This window comes from Triturus cristatus, chromosome 3_1 (genome assembly GCF_964204655.1).
Source record: "Triturus cristatus chromosome 3_1, aTriCri1.1, whole genome shotgun sequence".
Classification (NCBI taxonomy): Eukaryota; Metazoa; Chordata; class Amphibia; order Caudata; family Salamandridae; genus Triturus; species Triturus cristatus.
In genome coordinates, this window is record NC_140583.1 from 1,052,370,496 (window position 1) to 1,052,390,979 (window position 20,484).

The window sequence follows — 20,484 nt, forward strand, 5'->3', positions numbered from 1 at the left end:
CACTGCTCGGAAGGTATGGAAATCCTGTTGCCATTGACAAATAGTTGAAATTTAGGAGCTACCTTGTGGTGGGGGTCTAAAAATAAATGGACATATGTTATGTTATATCAATCAATCTAGTGGGAGGCTGAAGTAAATAAGATTCGCTTGGGTCATGCATGACGTTTCTGAATGCACAGCAAGGGCACTTCTAGAACACCAAAGGCGCACCAATTCAAACATCTGGGAGCACAGTTTGCGACATGTCCCAGGGAGTCATAAAAAACCTTTTGACTGGCGTTAAATTAATTCCTAAGAGCGTGTTCACAGCAATTCCCAAACCCCATGCTTCTGATTAGGCCAAAAGGTTATTGTTTGTCCCTACTACTCTCACGTCTTATTACAAAGCCTCATAGGTGTCAGAAGTTTGCAGTGTTAAACCACTTAAAAGTCTGTGGTTTTATGTACTTTCTATTACATCTAAAGCAATGCCATAGTGATATCATAAAGTGGACATACATCTTTTCAGAAATAATATGTTTTTCTTTACTTAATAATGGTTTAACTCCTCTCATTCAAAAACTATTTCTGTCTATCTTTTTTGAGGATCTCTAAGCATTTTTCCGTACTGAGGCTGCGTTCCATTTTAGGGCCTACCTTTATGCCCTTAAGCAAGAAGTCCAGTGCTTATTTTATGCCGGTGGTTTCCAATGCTTAGCACCAGCACTTTTTAGACAGGGCCGGTACTATAGATTTCTATCATGGGGCAGCGGAGTTGCAGATAATTTTTTAAAACATAAATGCAGGTGCCTGGGCAATGTATTCTTCCTAAGCCGTTTTACGAGATGCCATCATTTGTGACTACGCCTGCTCCCTGCCAGAGCCTCCCCATTGGATAATTAGAGCTGGGGGCTGGCTCATGGCTGAACTGCAGCAAGGCAGACTTGGAAAGCGCGGGCCTTTAACAAAGTTGACCCTCTGTTGTAGGGTGCTGCTTCTGAACGGTGCCTTTGGAACAGAATTCACTGTGAACTTGCTGGTGAGTGACTTTCTTTCTGTCCCCTCCCTCCTCCCTACAGGAGCCTCGTTCAACAGGCTTGACCCTGCAGCGAGAGCGAGAAGCACTGGTAGCCAGGCATGGTGCGTGCAGTATGTGTTCCCATACAAGCACATTGCATATCCAAAAACGTTGGTCCCCGGACTTATGTTTTTTTAACAAATTAAGCACTGAAGAAGTCTCATGAGATGACTGCAGGAAGTGCATGTCAGAAGTTCCTTTATAGAAGGAAAGGTGCCAAGTATAGGTTTGCATTTTCCTTTTGGTGAAAAGTTAAAGAAAACAATATTAGAAATGAGAACCTCCTAATTCTAGAACTATCAATGTCTAGAAAATAAATCACAATGGCCCACAGAACTAAAGATGTAGACATCTTAAAAACATCAAGAGGCCCACTTTTCACCACTTTAGTAGCATCAACTCTTGTTCCAGTAGAGTGCATGTAAGATATGCATATGGTCAATGCCTCAGAACACAAATCAATGATCGACATAATTAGGGGAGGAATGCCTCTCACCTTAACAAGAAAAAAAACTAAAATTAAAACTATCTGACCATGGTTATCAGTAACTTTAAACACATAAAAATTCTCACACTCTTATTGAAACAATGTAGAGACAAAACGCACTGATATGTGAGCTGTACCAAAGAAGTAGAAAGGTAAGAACATAGTTGCCAAAGTCTATTATATCAAAGACCAAATCGAGGAAGAAAAAACAAAAAAAATAAAATAAGTTCATTAGTGTGGAATAAATGCCCCCAATCTTTGACAGAAATTCCAAATTCACCAGAGAATTTCAATAAATTATCAGAATACTTTGCTGGGAAAATCCACAAAATAAGACTTAGAAAAAGGGTTTCTGGTTGGCTAGGGTATGTACCTAGTCTAGGCAGAACCCACCACTCTAGTCAGGGCAAGTAAGTTACACACCAAAGATAACATGTGTTCACACAGAGGGAGAGATAGTAGCGGAAGCCACAGTAGTAAGCCCCTTGACATGTTTATCCCTTATCCCGCCCCCTCACTTAAGCCCATTAAGAAAGGATGGCAAGGTAAATGGCTGTGTTTTGGAAATGTCTGATCACATCTCGGGCTAAACGTCCAAGAAACGTAAAACCCACAACTGTCTCCTCTTCAAACCCTGTCTCTGGGGCTGCACTCCCGAGTTGCAAAGCTTCTAAAAAATTAGAAAAGAAGGAAATGACTAAATCGAAACCTAAACAAAGCACTAGGGGTGTTCCAGTAGTGGGAAGTGGAAACTCCTTGACTATTGAATTAGAATCTGTGAAACTCATATTCTTCAGATAAGCTCATTAGAGAATTTATGTCCACCGTTACCACTAAGTTAGATGTTTTGGTGTCCTCAATAACTAAGCGAACAGAGTCTCCCGTAGAAGCGGCCAGTTAAAGAGCTCCGACGTATCAGGAGGGACTTTGTCCAAAAGGGCTCCTATAGATAATGGCATGGAAAGGGATAGTTCAGCAAAATCTGACCCATTGTATAAACCCCACACGTCTGTACCATTACCCGTGACAAACGGCCAGAGTTCTGGAGAGTTAAATCACTTTCAAAGGTACCCATTGATTAAAAGATTAGATCTTGGCCCACAACCCCAGGTAGTTGCCGATAAGAGTAAAGTGGGAGCTCATTTTAAGCGGGATAATCAGACAATTAGCACATTAGATCTTCCACTGGCAGCCGCACCATATACTGTGATTCTAGCTAATGTCCCGACACTGCCACAGGGGACTGAAGAATCATGGGTCTCACTGAGAAATAATAGTTTAGGTTGGTTAGGCACAAAGTTAGGCTACTCTGAGAAATTATTTAAAGAATTTTAGATGGTGCGAAGGATTATTTGGGTAGGGCGAGGACAAAAAAGGCTAAGTGGTGACTGCGTGGTTTTAACATTTGTCAACCCTCGGTTTGCGCAAATGATTTTGTCTAGGGGTGGCGAACAAGGCATTTCACAAGCCAGTATAAACATTCTCCCCATGGGTTATTTTTACCAACCAACAAGTGCTTACCATCCAACGATACATATAGCCCCTCATCCAGTAAACTATAAACAGCAGTATAATGTCCAGGTCCATATTAGATTCAAGGCTTTCCATAGTTTAGATCAGGTAGATTGACTAACCACATGCAACTCCAGGAATCATATGTTCTCGCCCATTTTTTGTAGCCTTAGCCTTGAAAAGCCTTCTGAATCTCAGCCCGATAATAATGTACAAGACTCAAATCGGGCTAGTACTGGACAGATACGTGATTATAAGGAGGACGTGGAGGAGGGAGTGGGAGTTCTTTGCCCTACCAACATGGAACTAACCACTAAACCACTGGAAGAACAGTACCTTCAGCCACCTCCTTCTTTAATCAAAATTGTAGTACCTAAAACCCCAAAGAGAGAGGATAGGAGGAATTGCCATCAGCTATGTTTTGGAACGTGGCCGGGTTAAAAGCAAAGGTGAAAGACCATACCTGGCTTGACTTTGTCAAGGAGTTTGACATATTAGCTGTCCAAGAGACCTGGATCTTGGATCCCATACACTTAAATGGTTTTAGAACCTTTCACAGCTCTGCTATTCCATCAGCATACGGGAGAGCCAAGGGAAGTTTGTGTCTTCACGTGTCAAACCCCCTGAACTTGGAAAAATCGATTCTAATTGGCAATGAAGCTAATTTTTAGGTCCTGTCATTATATATAGACAGGACACTCTGTTTATTGGTGGTTAACTTCTATAATAATATTTAATTCAGTAGATTTGAGGAGGTAGTGAGACATATTAGCATTACTGTACAGAACATTCAAGCCGTATCACATAGAGACGTGTGTATCATATGGGGAGGTGATTTTAAATGTAATATTTGTGATCATGTAGATAGTGGATGTTGTGGTCTATCTTGGGATAAGGATCATAAGGATCATCCCTTTCAGCACTTTGCACACAAAAATTGGGGATATCCTTAATGAAGATATGTTCGACTCAGACTTGGGTTGTGCCAATATGTTATGCTCTAACCCCATGCCTTTTAATCCCACTTATAATGGGCAGGGGAAATCTTCAACAATAGATTTTATTTTGATGTTGTGTAGTTATGCTACCAGAGCAAAGGATTTTGTCGTACATGATATATCGGTGAGTGACCATTTCCCTTTGAGCATATCCATTAGGTCTAAGAGAAATATAATTGATCAAACAGCGGTATCTATGGGGAACCTCAATCTCTCTAGGCAAAATGGATATGCCCTAAAATGGGATAAGTTGAACCCTGACACTTTCAGAAGGAAGGTTATTTTAAACTGCAAAGAGGAGGTCAAGGCGTGTCTAGATGCAAGCACCATGAATAATGAGATTATTAGTGGGTTCCAGACAATCTCGAGATACATTAAGCAGGAACTGTTTGTGAAACTTAGTAAATCGAATAAAACTAAGCACAGTTGGTTTGATGCAGCATGCTCCAAGGCCCACGCTAAGCTAAAGAAAATACTACATTCAAAGCCTAGAGTTGTGGAGCATGTTAGGCTTGTGCGTAGAGAAAATAACTCTGCCTTACAGCTAAGAAAAACAACTATTAAAAATGAAGCATGGCGGGATCTACAGATAGCATCAAAGTTAAAGGACCCCTCGGCTTTTTGGAAGGCGGTCAACGCACCCTTTTTGATGGAGAAGGACAGGGCTATGATTGAGAACACCATTAGCGAGGTTGAGTGGCTGGAGCATTTTAAAAAATTATACAGCATCTCAAGTCACACACCTATGTCAGAGATGAAGCCTGTAGCCATTACGATTATTACACAAGATATAGAGGCTATGAACCTGAAATTTGAGTTGAGCGAAGTTAATCTAGCCATTGAGAAGATTCTGGGAGGTAAGGCACCTGGACCTAATGGCATCCCAGTTGACCTTTATAAACATAACATCCCATTCTGGGGTCCTCTTTTAACCCAAGTTTTAAATGCTTGTAGTTCAACTGGCCCTTTAGCTTCTTGGCATGAATCAACCCTGGTCCCTATTTTAAAAAAAGGTTAGACGCAGCCTGTTATAGGCCGATATCTTCACTCGACTCAACAATCAAGATTATCGGCAGAGTTTTGTTACTAAGGCTACAAGCCTGGGCGGAAGACCACTCGATTCTTAGCGACCTCCAGTATGGATTACGCAAAGGCATGGGCACAATTGACCAGGGGTTAAATCTGAATATGATGATCGGTAAATATACCAAAGCTAAAAGGGGAAAGTTGTACTTAACGTTTGTAGATTTAACTGCAGCGTTCGATTCTGTAATTCACGAGGAACTATGGAGAATTTTGTCTAATATGGGGGTGGAAAGTTCGATAGTTTTATTTCTGAGACAACTATATATGGGAGCAAACGCTAGGATTCGTTATGGGGTGGGAGGGGAATGCACTAAGCCCTTTAGGGTGAAAAGGGGCGTGAGTCAAAGATGCGTGCTAGCACCCTTTCTGTTCATATTATATATTAACGACCTGGGAAGTACGCTTGGGAGAGAGTGTCAGGACCTTTCACAAGTGGGTAAGAGACCCATACCCACATTAATGTATGCCAACGATGCGGTCCTGATGTCCCATACCCCGTTAGGGATGCAGAGGCTAGCTGATTGTTTTGCTGTATATATGGCCAAACTAGGACTAAAAGTAAATATTTCTAAAACCTTTGTGATGATTTGTGGGACAGGGAATACAAATTTTAGACCCATTACACTCGAAAAGAAATACATTGACTGTTGTAAAACCTTTTCCTACCTGGGAATACTTTTTGATAGGAGGGGGACATGGACCCAGGCCATTAGAACTAGGAAGCCTACTGTTTTCGAAAGCGGTAGCCGCGCTTTTTAATTTTAGTAAGAAATTGGGGAAACGGGTACCAGAGGTCCTAATACAGATCTTTAAGGCGAAATGCATCACAATAGCCACCTATGGGGCAGGAATTTGGGGCCACGAGAATGTCAATTCACTTCAAGGTATTGAAAACAGGTTTTTAAGATTTTTATTGGCTGTCCCGGATAGCACCTCTACCTACATTTGCCACACTGAATTGGGCTTGTCTTATATAACGGATATATGTAAAATCCAACCCGTACTCCAGTGGCACAGAATCTGGACTTCCGACTCGCTGGAGCTCAATAGACAGATACTTATAGACTGTGGTAAACTGGATGGGGTGCGAAAGATTAGCTGGCTTGAGTACATTAAAAACTTTGTTGGTAATCTTGGCCATCCTGAATATTTTTCGGAGCCCCTTTGTTAACTAGATGTAAATAGGAAAGAACTTCAAACTAGCTGTCTATATTTTCTGGATAATAAGAGAAGACACACAGAATTCCAAAAAGTGTTGGTTCAATCTCATCAGTTAATAGTGGCAGATGATAGACCCCAGCCTTATCTAAACATGTTTACAAGAGAACATGATAGATTTCTGTTGACCCGTTTGAGATTGGGCATTTTTCATAGGCTCGTTACTTTTCCTGCCGAAAACAACTGGTCAAAAGAGTTGTGTAAATGCCCTTGTGATGATGTGTCCTTTCAATCGACTATTCACGTCTTGTTTTTCTGTAAACTTCACTCTCACAATAGGTATAGGTGGATTTTGCCAATTTTAAAAAATCGGGGCCTAAGACAATGCCGGCCTGCTTTTCTGTTTTTACAAACACTAGGAGAAAAACAGTTGACCGTTTCAATTTTAATATTTTTAAAGCTGGTGATAAAATGCAGAAATTCAATCATGATGTAAATTGTGTTTTTAAACTTATTGGATATGACTTGCACAGCTATTTTATGGATTTTTTATAATCTAATGTCTGTATATATTGTCTCCGACATTATATTGTGCTTTTACGATTATTCAATAATCGAATAAAGCTGATTGAATTGAAATTGAATTGATGTGTTCACACTCTGGTAGGTTGGCGCAGAGAAGTCAGGCTTATCATCAGAGGCAATGTGTAAAACGTTTCCACAACACATTCAAACAGTAACGCAATGAATACACCACAAAGGATTATATAGAAATATAGAATGCATTGTACATAACACATAGACCAAAACGACATGAATCTTAAATACTGCATATTATACAATCCAGTGATAGTACTCGTTATCTTGACTGCAATAATCAAACGGTATAAATTAGAACCTCAGGGCATGAAATTCAGCTGATTATTAAATAAAAACACATGACTCATAGTTATTGAGCAGGTCAGGCAATTACTCGTTATTTTGATCAAGGAAAGGTAAAAAATTCATTCATTAATAATGACTTCGTAAGTGATACAGAAATAAAAGGACACCTTAGATGTAGCAGGTAAATATCACATAAATTTCACTCTACGGGCATGTGGCAGACAAGTACTTGCAGAACAAAGCACATAACTCACACCGAAATGCAGTAGTATCATAGACAATGATATCACCAAACCAATTTAGAGCACAGACGCTCCTGTCCTCCAACAAGACTCTTTAGGGTACTCTAGGGTGGGCTCGAGCCCTTGCAATCCCAGGCAGTGATGCTAGAGGAAGGCTTCTTCCACTGCAGAGCAGGGACACAGCAACGGTCCCCATGTCCTCCACATGGATCGGGTCTTCCCCCAAGAGAAGGGTGTAACCCAGTTGCCTACAAGTGTAGTGCGACTTCTCGAACTCAGGATACCTGGTGTAATCTCAGTTGAGCGGCTCTCCCTCCACCGCCTTAACAGCTCGTGTGGTTACTGGTGGCTCCAGAGCTTCTCTTCATGAGCAGAGCCGTGTTGCCCTGTATCTGGGTTTGTGCCGCAGTGACCTTTTGTCAGGGAAAGGCGGGTGCAAAGTCCTCCTGGCAGTCCCTCAGAGGTCGGACGGCCGGGATTGGCCATACTGCACTGTCGTCACTCGTGCACAGCCGCTTCTGACATGGGCAGCACAGGCTCCTTCTTGAGGGAAACAGACACAGCGCTTGTGGCCGGCTGGTGATGCGGCTCCTCCTGCTCTCGCAGTTCAGGGAAGTTACGGCACGCGCTGCGCAGGCAAATTTCCTTCGGTGCGGCAGCATCTAACATTTATTGCCTGGTCCAGGCGGGAGAGCCAATACCTGAGGGCCTCTCTTAAATCCATGAGGAATCAGGCAGGCAGTCCTAGGTTATCTTGGCAATGTGACTTTCGAGTTAGACATGCTAGGCCTACCTCCAACGGCACAGTGCACGGACAGAGCAAAGCATCGGACAAGCGACGCTCTTCTAAAATTGCTCTCCACACACTGTTTGTAAGAACTGCGAGGGCTGGACTCAGAGTCCCACAGCCAATTCTGGGGCAGCCCAGTCCCAGTAGAACACTTGGGAGGGACACAAAGCAGGCAGCAGTAGGAAGGCAGACCAGCACAACAAAACTAGTAGTTCTAATGGTGATCTCTCCTGGAATAACCACAGTGCCTTGGCAGAACAGAATCAGGGAGCAGCTGGCAGCAGGCCAGAAACAGAAAAGCATACATGAGTCCTTCAGGCCACCCAGCAAGTAGCAGGCAGCAGGGCAACAGCAGAAGAGCAGTCCAGATGAGACCTTTGAGCAGTGCAGCAGTCCTTCTGACAGAAGTTTAGTTCCAGTTCCAAAAGTGCTCTGAAAACATGGGGTCAGAGCCCCTGTACTTATACTCAAAATTATCTTTGTTCAAGGGTGGATTTCAAAGGAAACCTTAGAAGTGCACAACACTCCCTTTCAACCCGGCCCTGGCTCCAGGGGGTAAATCAGCCCTTTGTGTGAGGGCAGGACACAGCCTATAGAAATGTAAAGTGTGAACACCCGTCTACCTCCCAGCCCAAGAAGACCATTAGTATGCAGATGAATGCAGATGTAACCCTGTCACACCCAACCCTTACTGTGTTATGACTGTCTAGAAAGTATGCACAAAGTGTAGCTGTCACCCATGTCCAGACATGGATTGTAGTGAGGTTGTAAAGCACAAACAGTCATAAGCATAGAGAAATGTCCACTTTCTAAAAGTGCCATATCTAAAATAGTAATGTAAAATCCAACTACACCAGTAAGCAGTATTTATCACTACCATTCTAAACTTATCAAACATGGCAACGCTACTCCTTTCAGAACAGGAATTACCAAACGTATATAAGGGAATTCCCAATGCTACCCTATTGGAGAAATATGCCTCACAGTAGTTAGAAACAAAATAGGCTGTTTGTCACTACCAAGACATGCTACACAATAAAGGCACACGTCCTATCTTATACTAACACAGCACCCTGCCCATAGGGCTACCCAGGGCCTACTTTGGGGGGACCATATGTAAAAAAGGGGAGTTTAAGGCTTGGCAATTAGTTTTAAATGGCAAGTTAATTTGGCAGTAAACTGTGCACGCAGGATCTGCAGTGACAGGTCTGAGACAGGTTTGAATGGCTACATCAGTGGGTGGCACAAGCAGTGCTGCACGCCTACTAGTATCATTTAATTTACAGGCCCTGTGTATATGGGATACCACTGTAAAAGGGACTTACAAATAAATTAAATATGCCAAACAGGTATAAACCAATCATTTCATGTTTTCAGGGTGAGAGCACATGCACTTTAGCACTGATTAGGAGGGGTAAAGTGCTCAGAGTCTTGGATCCAACAAAAAGAGGGTCAGAAAATAGGAGGAGAAGGCAAAAAATTTGGGGATAACCCTGCAAAAAGGGCCAGGTCAAACAAAGACCCTGACCTCTGAACTTCATGCAGGAGGGAGTGGTTCTATGGGTGCAAATGCAAATATATGTTGGCACACATTTTTACTCTATCACAGTAAATCCTCATACAATTGCACTGGAGTCAAATTATCTACCAATATAGATGATCCTAAAACGGGTCCTGGGAACTGAGACGTTTGAATGATTGGAACAGTGCTGGCTCCAACTTAACTAATGAAAACTGTTCCAATATCTACATTATGGGTGATTATTTAATTTTCTTTATAGAATATTGTTTGATTATTTTTATCCCTGCATCACTCTAGTCGTATCCCTGTAATCAATTAACGATTTATAATTACAAAGACATTTGTTTGTTTTCACTTTCAGAGATTGCAATGATGATTGCACCATCTCCGGGTTTTATCTTGGAAGCCATGTTCCCTCTAATTATTTTCCTGTGCATGGGGCAGTGTAAATCAGTTATATTAATCTGTGGCAATCACCCATCTAAACCTTTGCTTACAAAAACAGTGAAATGGGTTGCATTTCTCACATACCACTACATTAAATAGGGACTTGAGACAGTTTTGCAATGTAAATGCACTCCATCATGACATTAATTGTTTACTCGAGTTTTACAAAAACACCAGACTCAGAAGGTTGTACCTTCATAGAATTTTACTGAAGGTAAAGTGGTGTCCTGGTGACAATGAGTTAGAAGGGTTAGAGTTGGTAATGCAGCCTGTATGGCTCCGGAAAGGGGGTTGAGGATGGTGGTATTAGCTTGTACAGCATGCAATAAGAAAACATCCCTCAAAGCGATCCTAATGCTGAACAAGTCATAAGGCACTAATAAAGAGGGAGGTGGTCATCTTACATGGAAGAGCATGAGCCTCTTCTCCGTGGAGTTCTGGATTACCAGGGTGATCATGACCAGGCAGGTGTCAATCTTGTTTCTTCTACTTTACTATCACCTTCTCACCTTGTTCCTTGTGAGTCCCGTCTCCTTATCCCAATCTTCCCAGGCTCTTCTCCTTCATGGAATCCAGGACCCCTATGGGTGCAATGTTTATGGATCTTCAACTCCACTTATGTACTTACTTTTTAAATTTGTCTAGCAACACCATCAATGTCCCCTCACTCCTGGACAGGCCCGCTATGCACTTTCCTCAGTGGCATTGCTATCTGTTGATCCACTATGAAGCTGGGACCGCAGGTAATGTATCCATATCATCACACTGGTGAGTCTCAAATAGGGCAAAAACGTATCTGTGATTGTTGAACAATTTGAAAACTGCTTGACTTGGGCGGTCGAAACTGCAGTTTAAACAGGTACTGTCCTTGGGCAGTGACATTATTGTGAGCTTTTGCTTGGAATCCTTGAAGCTAAAAGTGGTGTGCCTAATGCACAATCTGCATAAGACACAGCCTCTACTTGTGACTTGATTGTGGGGTGGAATCCTACAAGAAGTCGGGTTTGGGTAATATGGGCTATGCAGTGCATATATAGTTATGAGAAGTGTGTCATTTTATAACCGACAATACAATGGATATACATTTGTTGTGCTCCAGTACTCACCTTCTTAGTGGGGGTTGGATGGTAAATAGGAATAGAAAGAAATAAGGATGGTAGCACCCAACTACAAAAACACAGTGTTAATTTATGTCACTTTTAACTCAATCTGTCATATCACATAAACATGATTTATTGCTGTACTTGATACATGCACATACATGCATTGCTCCCAATTGTAAAGTAGACGATGTAAGAAAATTGCATTATTATGAACCAGCATAGTCATTGTATGTCAGTTGTGACAGAGGGAGCCAGTATTTCATATGTTCTGATATTTTTTTATATGCTCGGATTTGTATACCAATGCAAGCTCAGGTTGTAGGTGTGTTTTTATAATGGGCCACAACGTGGACCTCTGTAGTTGAGGCTAATGGAAGTGTGAGATTCACACAATGCCTGTCAGTGGGTCCGAAAGTTGTTCAGAATACTGTGCAGCAAATTGTTGGCCCCTCTGCAGAGTGCACAGATCAATGGTAACATTGTAACTGTGATTGTATGCAAAAGCGTGTGAAGGAGATAGAAAACGTAAACAGCGATAGGGTGAAAGTAAATAAAATGCATTCCTTACAGGTAACGGGGATATTACACTACACTTTCAACAAACCTTAGCAACAGTTACACTTCTGTTTGCCGTGCTCCTTTTAGAGACTCCCTATTTGTTTCATCGAACTGAAAGCAACGTGACAAGTGTGATGTATCCTTTCGCAGGCAGCACACTGGAGACATCATATAATCCACTGATGAGCGACTACTCGCTGCCATGGAAGGGAATGGAGCACAATTAACAACTGTCTGCAGCCCACAGCAGAATGGGGAGTGAGTAGAGGTGGGTGAGCCAAGAAATTAAAAGGGACAGCAGAGCAAGGGTCAGCTTTGGCACTAACTACCCCTGAATGAGCAGAGCTCTGCATATATTTAACATCTAAATCGTGTGACAAGCAACAGGTTAGAATATAGGTTGTCTTCAAGATTCAAGAAAGTGTATATTTTTAACACACATACGTGTTTCACCTAAGCACATACGTTTATTTGAAGAGTGTTTATTAAAAGTTGGAATTGGGGATTTTTAAACATGAACTGAGAAACATTCCTGTCCCGGCCCTGATGACCATGCTATAAGTGAACAAAGAGGTACCTTGGTTGTCATGAATGCATAAGACATGACCTAGATTCCTATTATAGATGGAGCAACTTAAAAGCTATTAAATAAAACACAGGAGAAGTGTTTTGTATATCCTGAACTCAAGTATTCGAAGGTGCTCTACTATGTGATAACGTGCAAAAAGGATGCTCAGTGAAATAATGTATTTGCCTAGGATCACACAATTTGGCCAAGCAGGGATTTTCTAGTTTCACACTATACAATTCATCCACTAGATTGGTAACGGTTTTTCTCATCAAAGGTTAATGCTTTTGTTCTACTGAAAGGATGTGATTACATCGCAAACTTTGGCAGTTTTACACAGCACTTTACAAGAGACACCATGTATGTATTTTTTTATCAACTCCACTATCAACAATACTTATGTCCTAAGTTATCTCCCAGATGCTGCACTTGGCCTTGAAAACTCACTGTCACTGCACTTCGGCTCAAAGAAAGTGATCTCTTTTGTGCGCCTCTCATGAACGTTATCTTGGTCGGTCATGTTTAGAACATTGAAGTGCGTGCTTTGTGACAGTGTGTGCGCTGTGGGAAGGCCGTGTACGTGCCCATGCACCCATGCATGCTAGAGGGAACAATGGTTGGAAGTAAGGACCTTATTTCCCAAAAACTGGCATAGGTAGGGCCACCAGTCTTTTTGCTGTGCTGTGCTGCCCTGCGCCAATTCGACAGGGCAGGAATGCACTGGATTTAAGAGATACGGTGCATTGCTGTCCTTTCAGCCAGCGACCGTGCACAATTTGGTGCCTAGCGCCAACGGAGGCAACCTTACACCATGGTGTAAGGGTGTCTGTGGTGTTGGAAGGATTATTTTTATGCAGTAAGGGGCACCTTCCTGCACAAAAACAATCCATGGGGGCGTTTTCCTCGTTCTGGAAAGAGGAAAAAACAAGGAGAAATGAAAAAATATCTCCTCTTTAGATTTGCTCTGGGGAGGCATAAGGTTTTGGCGCTGCCCCAGGTTTAAATGATTTTGTAAATCTGGGGCAGCTTCAAAATCCATGGGTGTTGAGTGGAAACACCCATCGCAGCACCCATGGAACTCCTCCTTGATGCAGAGTAAGGTAACGCAGTGCTGGGGTGGATTCTACAGACAACCAAAAGGGAAAATTAGATAAATAATTAATTTTCCCTCGTGGTTGTATGTCGAAATCCCCCTCACCCGGCCCAACTGCCCCAATGGTCTTACCTGCGCGGTCAGTGGCTGGATATTTGGGGCCACATGTTGCATTCACAAACTGGCTGATTCTCAGAATCAGCCCATTTGTGAACGCAGTAAAATGCTCTTGCCATGTATCAAACCCTAATTTGCAATTCAGTAACCTAGATGTCTTGTCAGCATATGATACAGTTTATCAATAGACCCACTTTTAATGTATAAATTCTCAATGTTCTATTGATGATATAGATGTAAAATAGTTAACTCATTCCTTCAGGACTGTGCATATTATTGAAGATCAAAGTGGATTCTTTAGGATTTCACAGAAGCAGGACATCTGCGACTAACCAAATGATGTGCTGCGGTGCCAAACTCATGGTCCCCTCACCTCACTTGGAGGATGGGAACTGCTTGGTTTCAGAGAAAGAAGCCTCTGGTGGCTCTGCCATCAGGAGTCTTTAGCCAGCCATATATCCATCACAAAGGTTCCAGGCACAGTGCCTCAAAAGACCTATCCTGTCTAGAAACAACCACCCAATTTGGGGATTTATTTCTGACAAACCAAAAAAATGCAGTGCAAGCTGCCATTACATGATGGCCAATCCGGCATTGCAATATTGATAAAAGTGATCTGTCTCAGGGGAATGCTTTTTAGTTAAATGTTCTTGCCAACATTATAGGAAACTCTCCTTTGGATAGGTATATTGTGGTTAGGCTGGCACAGAGAGAGCCTTTAGCACCCAAGCAGTTTGGCGGCCTGGCACCCAAGCTGAAAATGACCACCAAAGTCTTCTCCTGTTGCCACACTTTATGATGCTCCTCAAAACACCATCTTCCAACCATCACTAGCATATATGTGTCACCTTGAAGTTACCAGCTCAGATACCCCAACCACACCATCCACCTGTAGCTGACGATACCTCCTCTGGTTTATCTAAAGGAAAAATAGTGGGAAAATGCACTGCAACCTAGTTGTCATGTCACTACCTCAAGCTGAACCTGCAATTAATTAAACTCCTTTTTTTTTCCTCTCACCATCTAAACGGATGTTGGATCATAAGCAACTACATTTTTCTCCAAATATAGTAACTAATGCAAAGGAACTGAGGTTTACTTGGTAGAATAGACTGCAATGAGGCATAAAGTCAAAAACTTGATAAAAGTAGTCTCATTCCAAGTTTGCATGATGCAGCTAATACCAACCAGAAACCTACACTCACAGGTTGTGGAATGGGTCTCCTCTTCAGACTAACCAATGGCAATGCCCACCAACAGAACCTCCCTGAAACACATTGGGATCACGGAAGGTAATATGCATCAGCATGTATGATTTCAAGCACCTGGCTTTTGACTTTATCACCCAAATTCTGATCTCACTACACTGGCTCCAAAATGAAAGGCTGGGGCCTTTTCAAAATGGGCTGCCTACTTGGAAGAAAGGGGGTTGTTAATTGAGAGGGGTGGAAGCTCCACTCAAATAACAATCACATTCCTTGTCAGGGTGAATCATAAAAGTCACTAAATTAACCTGTGCCTAACCTTCTGGTAGCTTGGCACAGAAGTAGTCGGTCTTAACTTAGAGACAATATGTATAGTATTTATTCAGCACTTAAAATGAAAGCACAACACAAGAAAAAAAGTAAGCCAATACAGAAAATATAGTACATTTTAAGAAGTAGAATTGCACCAAGCTGACAAAAATCCAATCAATATAACCAGAGATTTGAGCTTTTAAATTTTTAGGTGAAAATACAGTAAAAAACAGAACAAAGTGCCACTCTCAGAAATCAGGACGTGCTGCACGTGGGAAAAGTCACAAGTTCAAGTCAAACGAGATGAAACACAGGTTGGATACAGCAACCAGGTTTGTCCTGCTGAAGAGTTGCCTTCTCAAATCCATGCAGAGAGCTGCCATTTGCATTGGCGGAGCGGCAAAAAGGTCCGTGTTTGCATGAAGAGTGGGCCGGGCATTGTAGATGGTCACTGGTGTTACGCGAAGAGCCGTTTGTCACAGGAGCTTCACATTGGTGGTTGATGCAGGATGTCGCTGTTGGTGTGAAGAGCAGGTCCCACTGAAGCTGTACATTGGCAATCGTCAAAGACTGTCACTGTCTGCGCGATGAGCAGGTCTCATTAGAGCTTCACATTGTTGGTTATCGTGGGCGGCCATTCTCGGTGCACAGCAGTCACTTTCTGGTCATGAGGAGTCCAAAACTTCTGTGTCTTCACCTTTTCTTAAAGAAGAGTACACTCTGATGCCAGCTAAGAGTCCAGGACCTGAAGGGCACATCTTGGGGTTCAGGACTCACTCCAGAAGGGGCCAGCAGAAGGGCTCGGGCAGGTCCAGTTGGTGCTGGTCAGCTTGGCAGTTACAGGAAGAGCTCTGGAAGCCTGTTGTTTCTCTATAGTTCAAACAAGAGGTCAGTCAAGTGGCCCTTGGAGTCACTTCTGGGGAGCCTGGGTTCAAGGCAAGCAGGCCCAATTTTCCTTCTTCAGATAGTAGGCAGTCATGCTTCTGAAATAATTTTCCACAGGTCCAGGTGTAGTGAAGATTGCTATCTATATACGTACAATGCTAAGTTAGCACAACCGCGTTAGATGTTAGAAAGCCATCTTGCCGCTTTTGCTGCTTTTGCACACGACACTGTAGTTACATGTTATTAATTGAGAAATGCTTGCGCGACTTTGCTTCACATGAGAACTGTCTGTTGTTCACATCCCGAACAGTGAGCAGCGACCTTGGTCTGAACATCGTGTAAAGAAACAGTCTGGGTCGCTAGACGGTGCATGTTGTTGGGTTCAGGTTGATCGGCCCACTATTTAGCCATAACACGCACGCAGCTGCAAATACCTGAAAGTCGGGTGCTTTTAATATTGCAGTGTTGCATGTTTTTCATTACATTCGGAAGAAGAGCTTTCCCAGGAGCAGAGTCTAGCTGATCCTGTGATGTGATCTCACTGAGCTGATCTTGACGGTATGGGGTTCCCCATTCAAGCCTAGAGACCTTTTATTAGTCTAATTATAAATAATATTAGTTTACTAGCGAAAGGAAGGTGGCTGATATCCACTGGCATTTTAGTATGATTACTCCTTTCATTCTCTATGGTATTGTAACTATGCTGATGGTTTTGATCTAAATCATTTGTCTGCTTATGTTAGCCAAAGTACTGCATCTTAGGACACAAGGTTTATAAAATAAACTCTTTAAACTTTACAGTGTCTCTGTTTATTCTGTTGTGGACTGATATGAGAATAATTACGAACAGGTATTTCTGATTCCCACCATTCCTGAGAATACCCTAAGTCGCTTGTTCTGAGTTGTCTATGCATTGGGACCGCCGAGATAAAACTCAGGTAACGAATGGGACACTGATGCTGGTCGGATAAGGGGTTCTGGTTTCTGAGGTGAGTTTTTGGTACACCACAATTCACTGAGGTCCTGGTTTCCTGTGCATAGTTCTGTGCATAAGCAGAATCCCTGCAACATGGCGCACCTAGCGTTTGGTCTATTGATTTGAAACGCCTTAGTAGTGCTTGTATTAGTCCACAATATCCTCACTCTGGTTTCCGGTTGACGAGAGTGACGGTTTAACCTACCTGTGTTTCGACTAATAGGTTCATTCAAGCTTGATCATTAAAAAGGTTATTTCTACTGAACCCCAGTGCTACTGTTGATATCGTTGATACTCTTTAGTGTGTCCAAATGGCGGTCGAGATAGCCGCGCATAGTCGTGCACCTCTACACCGTCATTTGACAACGTATTTGGTGCCAGATGATGGGATGGCTGTTATTTTTGTGGTGAGCGCTGATGCGTCTTACCCATATGAGTTGTTTTACTCTTGGGTGACTTTTCCGGCGGTGGATGACGATGATACGTTTCATTCCTTTACTGTCACACAGCTACTGCGGTCTATACCCCGTATAGGACACAAGAAATTCCAATCTCTGCCTGGCAGCATACCATTTGGTTTAATGGCATCCTTCCCCATGATGTTGCACCGGCAAGAATGGGCCCGTTGTCTATTGCAGGGGCCACATGGCCGGTGCTGGCCGGCTATACGCCTCATCCCCGCTATCTCACGGTGGCGGTGGCTGAGTTGCGAGTACTACACACAGCCCTGATTACAATTCATAGGGCTTTAGTGCAGTACGTGTCGCGCAACGTGCAGGTGGGGACACCTGCTGTTGCGGGACAACCAACGGACCACCACGCGGTGGTTATTAGTCCTGTTATGGTTAATTCAGTAATGGGCAAGCGCCCACAGAGTAAGGATGATTTTCCTTATTGGATTGCTGAGAAATTTGACCAACTGGAGGCGGTTTTTCCGCATACCACTCCTGTGGAGAAACACAGGATACTCACCATCAGTTTGCCGAAAGACTTAGTCCCAGATAGGGCTGATTGCACAAACTGGGGCAAGGTCTTTGCCGCGACCTACTCGAAGTGCTTCGGCACTCCGTCTATGTCTGTACTACCCTCCGTCATCAAACGTGTTCAAGAGAATCACGGTGCGGAGGCTGCTGTTGAATTGGGAATGAGGCTTGTCGGAGTGTTCGATGTGGTGGCTTCCATGGTAATGGGCAACCTCAAAGGCGATGCCATGCAGTTCCAAGTACTAAATAAGCTGGACAGCGTGGATGAACTCGACAAGCCCAAGGAGTTCGCAAAAATAATTGCGCAAGCCTACAGGCAAGTGGGCCGTAGTGCGTTGGGTGTTAAACCAGCCGTAATAATTCCTGATATAGTACAGCAAACTAAGGTGAGCTCGTCATCTAAAGACGAACGCCCAAACTTTCCTAAACAAAGTTGGCGAGCAAAGAAACAGGGGAAGCAGCAACAGAAACAGGGATCTCGTCCTGCCTCGCCCATGCAGTCGTCCAGCGAACGCACATATGATCTGCGCGATCGATCTCGTATTAAGTCACCAGATAGATTTCAGGTTTCTGAACAACGCTCTCCTCATTCTTCACAGGAAACATCAGCTTCACAATCCGGTGGCGGAGACCGTGGCAAAGGAAGGGGTGCCCAAAGTCGTGAGCAACCCCGCCAGACTGACGGCAAAGGCAAGCAGGACGAGTCTGCACGTCAACGACCCCCATTTCAGAAGAAGAAAGTGGCTGCGCTAACAGCGAGGTATGCCACAGATGGTGCGGACGCAGCTTCAGAACCTGACATGGGCACTAACGTTGCTTGACAGCGCGGCGGAAGTTACAGTAGTGCGACAAGCACTGCGTCCATTTCTGGTGGCGACAGCAACTGATACGTTCATAACTGTAGAAACTGCTGACACTAGAGTGGCTCCCCCTGACAGACTATATAACATAGTCCTTTTAATTGAAGGTGACATACAACGCACGATTAAAGGGAATTTTTGGGATCATCTGACCACTTCATATGATATTTTATTGGCAGAGGTAGATTGGCCCCCGGCTTTCGTTTTAGATGCTCCTAGAGGGGAGGAGGTAATCCTCCTGTCCTTTGCGCACACAGTGCCAAAGGACCAAGCTAAAAAGTTTGCCGAGGAGTGGGCTCTGGTGCTTGCACCTGCGCTGTATCGTAATCAGGTAGGCTGGGATAAATTGTCCCCCAGCCATGAAATTCCGTTGTGGTCCATGCCCCAACCACAACCCCAATATCCCATGCGTCGCGAAGCAACACCTCACGTCGCGGCTATCCTTGAACAATTGGAATATCAAGGGGTAATTGAAACTTGTGTGTCACCAATGAATAATCCTTTATTCACTGTGACGAAGCCTGACGGGTCGTACCACCTAGTTTTGGATTACCGGCATTTAAACTCTCATTGCCGGACATGCGCAGTACAACATACCCACAGTTCGGCTCTCGTCGATAGTCTCGTGAGAAAACGGTTTAAAACCACACTTGACATTTCCAATGGCTTTTACAGCCATAACCTGTCCTCTCTTAGTAGTGAGTGGACGGCATTTACCTCGGGTGGCAAACAAAAACATTTCAAAAGATTACCGATGGGCTATAAAAACAGCCCTGGTGTCTTCGCCGCTCGCGTGGTCTCTCTGTTAGAGAGCATAGACACTGATGCGTACTCGTATGTGGATGATATTTATCTCACAGATGACGAGTTGGGACCGCATCTCCGTCGCGTTGATCGCATTATTGTTTTGTTTGCAGACTTCGGTTACAAATTCAACTTTGCGAAGTCTCACATTGCGGAATATACAGTGTTGTTCTTGGGATACGAACTCAACAATGAAGGTCGAGGATTGGCTCCGCACTTCCTAGAGAAATGCGCATGCCTACGTGCTCCCACAACACTTAAGAAATTATAATCTCTGCTGGGTTTTCTGAATTTCGGTCGAACTTACATTCCAGATTATGCCCAGCGTATCAAGCCACTTTATGCCTTGATACAACCTCCTTTTTCCAAATCATGTTGGCTGCCGGAGCATTCAGCTATATTGCAATCATTGCAAGCTGACCTTCTTGCTTCAAAATACTTACTGACGCGTGATAACCACACTAACCTGGTAATAAGAATTGTGCCAGGCGCAGTGGGTTTCAAATACTTAACGTTCAATGAGGGCGACACCGTCCCCATTGCCTACAAATCACACTTGTACACTTCGGCTGAACTGCGATTTTCCGCTGTCGAGAAAGTTCTGACGGCAGTACAGATGGCGATTCTGAAAGAGCGAGCGCTATCGCAAGGTAAACGTATGTTGGTGGTAACACCATATCCTGCCCTTGAGGCAGTGACAAAAGCAAGTGCACCAAATTCTAAAGCTTTGCATCCAAGGTGGATACAATGGGCCACTTCCTTGACATTGCCTGACGTCACATATATCTTTGACGCGGCACTTCAGACTCAGGAGTTTTTGCAGTATGAATTAGTTC

At 43.4% G+C, this 20,484-nt stretch overlaps 1 protein-coding gene across 1 annotated transcript in view; it reads right to left on the reverse strand.

The window, feature by feature from the left end:
- POU2AF2 (POU class 2 homeobox associating factor 2) overlaps positions 1–20,484 on the reverse strand; it is a 304,443-nt gene that overhangs the window by 168,148 nt on the left and 115,811 nt on the right. The gene's annotated exons all lie outside the window — the stretch shown is intronic.